The sequence below is a fragment of the Cnephaeus nilssonii genome (genome assembly GCF_951640355.1).
Source record: "Cnephaeus nilssonii genome assembly, chromosome: 14".
In the NCBI taxonomy this organism is placed as follows: domain Eukaryota; kingdom Metazoa; phylum Chordata; class Mammalia; order Chiroptera; family Vespertilionidae; genus Cnephaeus; species Cnephaeus nilssonii.
This window is the reverse complement of record NC_137085.1, coordinates 15375435-15384025: the sequence shown is the minus strand read 5'-3', so window position 1 is coordinate 15384025 and position 8591 is coordinate 15375435. Positions and strand designations below refer to the sequence as shown.

Below are 8591 nucleotides of genomic sequence, written 5' to 3'. Positions count from 1 at the left end.
GATTTTTCCATGCCACTACTATCTAAGTTCATCACTGTTTTTCTTACTGCTTCGTGCTCACTTTGCATTCTGTATCTTATTATAAAACAGCCCATGATTTGATAGACACTCAAGTTATCTCAAACTCTAATAAGGTATAGAGTGACTCTTCACATTATTTTTCTCGATAGGTCTGTGAATACTCTACCAGAATTAAATCTATCAGACTGGTTTTTCCCCAGGTAAGAATGCCCAATCTAACATGTGAGATTAATCCATAGATTGCTCAATAGAAGGTAATGAATGGCAACAGTATCATGGCTGGTATTCCAAATGTGGGAGAGCAGATGGATCTTTGGTTACATTTGGAAAAATAAGCAGTGGCCTAGACCCATTGGGACATTAGGACCTGCATCCTCCATGAATGAGTGTGTAGATAATAAAAACTCAAAGGTCCTAGAATGATGGCAGGTCAAAAGTGTAAGGGTGCATTCGGGGGCGGGGGGGGGGAGGTGTAAGGGTGTATTTGAGACCATTTGGTTGATTCTTCTTGTTTCACCACTGAGAGAACCAAAGCCCAAATCAGATGGACTATCTGTGTACTTCATGTTTAATACAACACCTTTCCTCTACCTTCTCTGTCTCCATCTTGTTATTCTACCCATCTATCTTTCACTCTGATGCTATAGGGTTTTAGGACTTCACCTAATTAAAATTTGGAAGGAGACATCCATTTAAGATTATTATTGATATAGTCCCATAAATGGGACTGCCAGTGAACCAGTTCTTTTAGTTTGTGTGTTTTTAAGAATTTGTCCATTTCATCTAGGTTATCTAAGATGTTGGTGTATATGTTATTATATTTTCTTATAATCCTTTTTAATACCTGTAAGGTCTATAGTAATATACCTACTTCCATTCCTGATTTTAATAATTTAAGTCATTTCTGTTTTTTCCTTAGCCAGTCTAGTTAAAGGTTTCTCAACAAAATTGTTCAAAATATGATTTCTGAAAATAATCAGTGTCAAAAAGTGTACTTTTGTAATGATCTGGCCATTTCTGATACTCTGTTCCCCAAAAGAATCATCTTTTCTTTCACCGATTCTATCATTTTCCTTTCTCTGTATCAGTTGTCTCTGCTCCAGTCTTTATTATTTCTCCCTTCTGCTTGTTTTGGGTTTAGTATGTTCTTTTCTCCTAGTTGTTAAGGTGGAAAGTTAGGTTATTGATGTGAGGTATTTCATTTTTTTAAATTATAAATGTTTACAGCTATATATTTCCTCCTGAGTACTGCTTTTCACTGCATCTCATAACTTTTGGTATGCTGTATTTGTATTTTTATCCATCTCAATGTATTTCTCATTTTCCTTGTGATTTTTTTCTTTGACCTATTAGTTTTCTAAGAATGTTGTTTAATTTCTTCATATTTGGGGATTTTCCAGATTTTCTTCTACTATTAATTTCTAATTTCAGTCCACTGTCAATGCAAAGATGGTTTGTATGTTTCCAACCATTTTAAGTTTATTGAGATTTGTTTTATGGCCTAACATATGATCCTGGAGAATGTTCCATGTGTATTTGAGAAGAATTTATATTCTGTTGTTAATTAAGGTGTCCTGTGTGTGTCTGATTATTTCTTCTGTCTGATCAAATCTGCTGTTGAAATCCTATAGTGAGTTTTTTCATTTCAGCTATCATACTTCTCAGTTCCAGAAATTCTATTTGGTTCCTTTTCATAATTTCTGTCTCTTTATTTATACTCTCTATTTGTTGAAACAATGTTCTCCTGGTTTCCTTTGGTTTTTTTGTTCAAGTTACCTTTGGCTCTTTGAGCATTTTAAAATAGTTGATTTAGAGTCTTTGTCTAATAAGCCTAATGTCAGGGTTTCCCCAGGGACAGTTTTGTTATTTTTTTCCTTTGAATGGGCCATACATTCCTTTTCATTGCATGCCTCATAATTTTTGGTTGAAAACTGGACATTTTTAATATTATGATGTGCTCATTCTGGAAACCAGATTATTTTGCTCCTCAGAGTTTGGTTGTTCATGCTCACTTGAGTTGCAGGTGTTTGTTCATTTAGTGACATTTCTAAACAACTTTTTAAAGACTGTATTCTTTGTCTTCTTTGGTCTCAGAGGTCTCTGTTCCTTTAGTTTGTGGTCAGATAATGGTTTCACAGAGATTCTGTAAGTGCCTAGAGCCGGGGTGGAGGAGATGTTAGAGGACAGTAGAAGAAAGAGAAAAAAAATGAGAAGAAGAAGGAGGAGGACGAGGAAGAAGAGAAGCAGGAGAAAAGAAAAGAAAACTAAGAAAAGAAGAAAGAAAATCTCAGTCTTTGAAGACTGGCTCTGTATTTGGACTCTCCTTCAACACAGTCCAGCTATTTACAACTCTGCCTTAGCCTTCACTTCCTCCTTGCACTCTGCCTGAATATCAGCAGGAGATTAAATCATTGGGTCTTCGAGGATCTTCTTCTGAGCAGGCATCATGGGATCTTGTCAAAGCCCTTACTTGCCAAGGAACTCTCTTGCAAACTTTTCCTCCCAGGCTTTCAGCATATTTAATTTTTATTCCAATACATAACCTTTTGCCCCAGGTGGCAGGGTTTTGGTCCTTTTTAAAATATTTTCAAGGAGCACCCTCCACTTAGCATTTTGTGGGTTCCATTCTGAGAGTTCAGAATTAAGTGAAACAGTCAGTCCTTCAGAAAACTCTCAACAAACACAATTCCTTGGGAATTGGATCCACTCTTCTCCCTCTAGAATTAGATACTCACACTGAGAACATAATTTGCTGTTTCCAATACAACCACCATATGGGGAGCAACTTAGTACAAGGCTAAGTTAATAAATATCACAAAGCTTTCCTACTCCTCTATATTGAGTCATCTTTTTCTCGATTTAACTTTTGCTTGGTTCCTCTAAACCTTTGGCTATCCTTCGGAGTTTTGACAAAGTTGATTCTAGCAGTACGCAGTAACATTAGTATTGAAAACACTTGAGATTATGAAAACTGGGAAATTCTGTGTTCAAAATATGGTTCCTGAAAATAATCAGTGTAAAAAATACTAGGACCATGATATTTTGTCCAAATACAAGATAAATTGTTACTTTAGACTTTGGGCAACATTTCAACTATGTATCCTCAAAGATCTTGGAAACAGTATAACTAATGTGTAAGTGTACTTTTGTAATGATCTGGCCATTTCTGATAAGCTGTTTCCCCAGTTTATCATAACCATCAAGGCTTAGGGTTAACAGATGGTAGGGCACTAAGGATGGAAACTGACCCAGGTATAGGTGATCTCATCCCAAATCCATACACTTGCCACAGTCCCAATCAGCACGATTGTAGATGACTTAGGTTTTGGTGGGTTGTGGTGGAAGAGAGACAAATCAGTGGTTGCTTCAAATGTGGCAGTGAGCAGCACCACAGTGGGAGCCGTTTTTACATGCAACAATCTCTCCTCATCCCAAGGAATGACTAAGCACTTTAGAACCTGATCTGCTTTCTGACCAAGAATTTCTGAGCCAGGATTCAACTACTCTGAGATCGGCTGGAGGTAGTGAATAGAGCTCCTCTGGACACCTGCAGCCACTGGTCTCATAGGAATGAACCATTCAGGACAGAAAGGACAGTGATTTCTGAAGGTGCATCTGCTTCTCAGTGGAGGGATCTCCCAGAGTCCAATCTCCCGAAAAAAAATCCACCTCAGTCCAGTCCTTCATTCAGGGCCCAGTGGCAGTTGAAGCAGCTCTGGCAGGACTCCCGGCAGAAATCAACTGTCCCATCTGTCTGGATGACCTGAGAGACTCTGTCACCATCAAATGTGGGCACAGCGTCTGTAGCTCCTGCATCCAGCAGTCCTGGGCCGATGTACAATACAGGGTCCCTTGCCCTGTGTGCTGTCACTCATGCCAAGAGAGGTGCTTGAGGAGCAACACCCAGCTGGGAAGGATGGTTGACATTGTCAATCTCTTCCAGACCATCAGGGGCAAGAAGAAGCGGCAGGAAGAGAGGGGTTTGTGCGAGAAGCACAACAAGGTCCTGACCCTCTTCTATGAGGAGGACTTAGAGCTGTTGTGTCCCATGTGCACTCAGCTCCCTATCCACCAGGGCCACCAGGTGAGGCCCATGGGGGAGGCTGCCTGTCATCACAGGCTGAAGCTCTACAGTTACATCAGTAAGCAGATGAACCACGTTCAGAAGTTAATAAGCATTCAAAGCAAAAAACTCATAGAACTGAGAGAAAAGGTGCAAAAACAGGGACAGAAATTAGCCTCTGAATTTGAGTCTCAATTTATAGAGCGCAAGCAAGAGGAAGTTCTCTCAAGGCTAGCTGAAGAAGAGAAGGACATTCAACAGAAACTCATTGCAAACACAAGTGCATGTTCAGACCATCTTTCCAACCTCAAAGGTGTACAAAAGGAGTGGCAGAGAAGAAGAATGTGATGCCAAATGTGAAATTGCTGATGGATATCAAGAGTGTCCTCCACCGTTGTGATAACCTGAAACTCCCAGCTGTCTATTGGTACCAGTTAAGGAAAGAAGAATTCAGTCTTCCTCCACAGTGTTCAGCCCTGCAGAAAATTATACAGAGATTTAGAGAAGTTATCCTGGATCCCAAGACCGCACATCCTAACCTGCTTGTGTCTGAGGATAAAAAGTCTGTGAGATTTGTGAGGAAAAAGCAAAGTTTTCATCAGAATCCAAAGGGACTTGCAGTCGACCCAGTAGTCCTGGGTTCTGAAGGGTTTGACTGTAGCCGAAATTACTTGGAGGTCCAGGTAGATGACAAGCCTGAGTGGGCCATGAGGGTTTGAAAAGACTTCCTTAAAAGGAAGAGAAAGCAGCACCTGCCAAGACAAAAGAACAGATGTTGGACGAGTCAGCTGCAGAATGGTGATTATGTGGCACCAGGCTCTGTTCCTGTCACCCTTGTGCAGAAGGAAATGCCCAGAGGGATTGGCATCTATCTGGACTATGAGCTGCGTCAGGTTTCGTTTTATAGTTTGAATGACATGTCTCACATCTATTCCTTCATGGATACATTTTCTAAAGTGTTAAAGCCTTACTTCTATATCTGATGTGACTCCAAACCTCTTACAATCTGTGCTGTAAGAGATTAGGAAGGATGAACTGTGACTTTGCTTCATTTTTTCCCCTGTGATTTATGGAAAGTATGTATCATTTTTCACAACTATCAGTTACTCTAACACCAATAAAGAATATTATTTAACTTTACATACATGAACAATGTTTTTCTTATTTTGTTTCCTATTTTTTAAAATTTTGTTTCAATAGCAATAGAAATGTGGGAACTAACAGATGTGGGGGTTAACTGTTAAGTGTTTCTGATATAAATTGTGTATAAAGTGTATAAATTGTAAAAAAAAAGGCTTAGGGTTTAGAGGAAATGCTGCAATCAGACACAAGATTTATATATAAGTAATATCTACTGCAATGTTATCAAAAGGCATTTTGTTCATAAATCTTATGTCTTTCTTACAGAGCATCCACAAATGCAACTACCAACTGGTTAGCTCCAGTTGTGTGGCATGGCACTTATAAAGAAGAAGTACTGGAAAATTATTTTGCACATCATAAAATTACTGTGGGGCTGACTGTGTTTGCTGTGGGAAGGTAGGTAATACCATGTGTCCTATATATTCAGGCCTTTTATTGTAGAAAATGAGATATTATCAATAATTCCACCTAAAAAAACATCTAGAAAAAGTAGAGCAAAATAAAGCCAAAGCAAGCAGAAGTAAGGAAATAATAAAGATAAGAACAGAAATCCATGAAATTGAAACAGAAAAGCTATAGAGAAAAATCATGAACAAAAAGTTCGTTCTTTGAAAAAAAATTCACAATCATCCATTTATTTTCTGGCAAAGAAAAAAAAAAGACACAAATTACAAATATCAGGAAAGAAACAGGGTATATTCCTCAGACCTTCAGATATCAAAAGGTTAATCAGAGAATAGTACAAAACACTCTATACACATATATTTAACCACTTAGATAAAATGGGCTCTGAAACTACCATAACCTACCCAACATGAAATAGACTATTTGAATAGCCCTATAGCTACTGAGGAAATAGAATTTATAAATTTAAAAACGCCCAGAGTCTCCAGGCCGATATGGTTTCATTGGTGAATTCTACCAAATATTTATTGAAGAATTAACATCAATTCTATACAATCTCTTACAAAAAACAGAAGAGGAGGGAACACTTCCCAATTCATTTAATGAAGCAAGTGCTGCCCTGATAGTGAAATTATACCAAAAAAGTACAAGAAAGTATTACATAAAGTTGAACAATGTATCTATTATTTATTAAAATTATAGTTTTTAGTAACATGTTATTAAATAGATAGTTATCTATATATATAAAAGGCTAATATGCAAAGTGTCCCCTTGGGAGTTTGACTGGGAGACTAGGAGTTCGATTACTCACTATGACGTGCTGACCACCAGGGGGCGGCACGGAATGAAGGAAGGCCCCAGTCGGCAGCCAGGGAAGGGAGGCCCTGGCTGGTAGCCAGAAAGCCCTGATCGGCCCTGATCGCCATCCAGGCCTAGGGACCCTACCCATGCACAAATTTTGTGCACTGAGCCTCTAGTCCTATATAATAAAGTGGTAATATGCAAATTGACCCCCACACCATAACGCCATCACAAGATGGTGGCATGCATGGGGGGCAGGGAAGCGGGGGTGGGCCGGTGGCTGCTCTGTGCAGCTACCACCAGGGTTCCTGCAGCCCCACAGGGGCACAGGGGTCCCGGTGGCCGCTTCGAGCGACTTCTGCTGGGGTTTCCGCAGCCCCATGTGCATGCTGCAGGGGCGGGGCCCAGTAGCTGCTGCACAGGGCCCAGAGGCAGGGCATCAGGGCGGCACTCCAGGACTCGGGGCCATCCAGTGGCATGCCAGCCACATTGGGCGGGACTCTGGGACTCGGGGCAGTCCCATGGGAGGGCGGGGAGGGAGGTCCTGGGTCTCATGTGATTTTGCGTGACGGGTCACTAATTTTTTATAAGGAAAATCCACAGAAAGAAAGAGGAAGGAAGGAAAAGCCCATCTGGCGTGGCTCAGTGGTTGAATGCCGACCTATGAACCAGGAGGTCATGGTTCAATTCCCAGTCAGGGCCTGGGTTATGGGCTTGAGCCCCAGTGGGGGGGGGGGGGGCATGCATGAGGCAGCCAATCAATGATTCTCATCATTGATGTTTCTATTTCTCTCTCCCTTTCCCTTCCTCTCTGAAGTCAATAAAATTATATTTAAGAGAAAGAAAGAAAGAAAGAAAGAAAGAAAGAAAGAAAGAAAGAAAGAAAGAAAGAAAGAAAGAAAGAAAGGAAGGAAGGAAGGAAGGAAGGAAGGAAGGAAGGAAGGAAGGAAGGAAGGAAGGAAGAAAGGAAGAAAGAAAGAAAGAAAGAAAGAAAGAAAGAAAGAAAGAAAGAAAGAAAGAAAGAAAGAAAGAAGGAAAGAAGGAAAGAAAGAAAGAAAGAAAGGGGAAGGAAAGAAAGGGGAAGGAAGGGAGGGAAGGAGAGAAGGAGGGAAGAAGGAAGGGAGAAAGGAAGAAACAAAGGAAGGATCAAAGGACTTGTGAGCCTTGTTTTTTCAAAGTTCCCTGATGGCTGTTCTGAGGTGCATCTTGCAATAATAAGAACCACAAGCACTGAGCCAGCCACACTGTTGGTAGGGAAATGTCTGTGTGTGTATGAGGGGGTGGTGGTGGGGGATTGTCTCACCACTAGTAGAAGGGCTCCAGGTGAGTGGCTCCAGGTATTCCTAGCCCTTGAATCATTATCAATAGGCTGAGACTGATACAAAACAGCCCTATATCATGCCACACTCAAAAATTAATCCAAATGGGTAATAGACTTAAATGTGAAATATAAAACAATAAAACTACTAAAAGAAAATGTAGATTTTCACTACCTTGAGGAGGCAAAGCTTTCAGAAACATGACACAAAAGCACTAACCATAAAGAAATGTAGATAAATTGGACTGTTTTAGATTTAAGTTGCTAGCTTCCAAGATTTCATTCATTTTATTACTAACTAGAGGCCCGGTGCACAAAATTCGTGCACGGAGGGGGTGTCCCTCAGCCCAACCTGCACCCTCTCCAATCTGGGACTGCTGGCTCCCAACTGCTCGCCTGCCTGCCTTCTTGATTGCCCCTAACTGCTTCTGCCTGCCAGCATGATCACCCCCTAACCACTCCCCTGCCAGCCTGATTGATGCCTAACTGCTCCCCTGCCAGCCTGATTTGCCCCTAACTGCCATCCCCTGCAGGCCTGGTCACCCCTAACTGCCCTCCCCTGCAGGCCTGCCCCCCCCAACTGCTCTCCACTGCAGACCTGGGTACCCCCCAACTGTCCTTCCCTGCAGGCCCGGTCACCCCCAACTTCCCTCCTCTGCCGGCCTGGTCACCCCTAACTGCCCTCCCCTGCAGGTTTGATCACCCCCAACTGCCCTCCCTTGCAGGCCTGGTCCCTCCCAACTGCCCTCCCCTGCTGGCCATCTTGTGGTGGCTATCTTGTGTCCACATGGGGGCAGGATCTTTGACCACATGGGGGCAGCCATCTTGTGAGTTGGAGTG

General features: G+C 41.6%; 1 pseudogene across 1 annotated transcript; it reads left to right on the top strand.

The window, feature by feature from the left end:
* The first annotated feature begins 3800 nt into the window (after window positions 1-3800).
* On the top strand, window positions 3801-5143 carry LOC307110598 (tripartite motif-containing protein 75-like; annotated as a pseudogene). The gene has a single exon. The product of its transcript is annotated as a tripartite motif-containing protein 75-like (transcript).
* Window positions 5144-8591: the final 3448 nt, after the last annotated feature.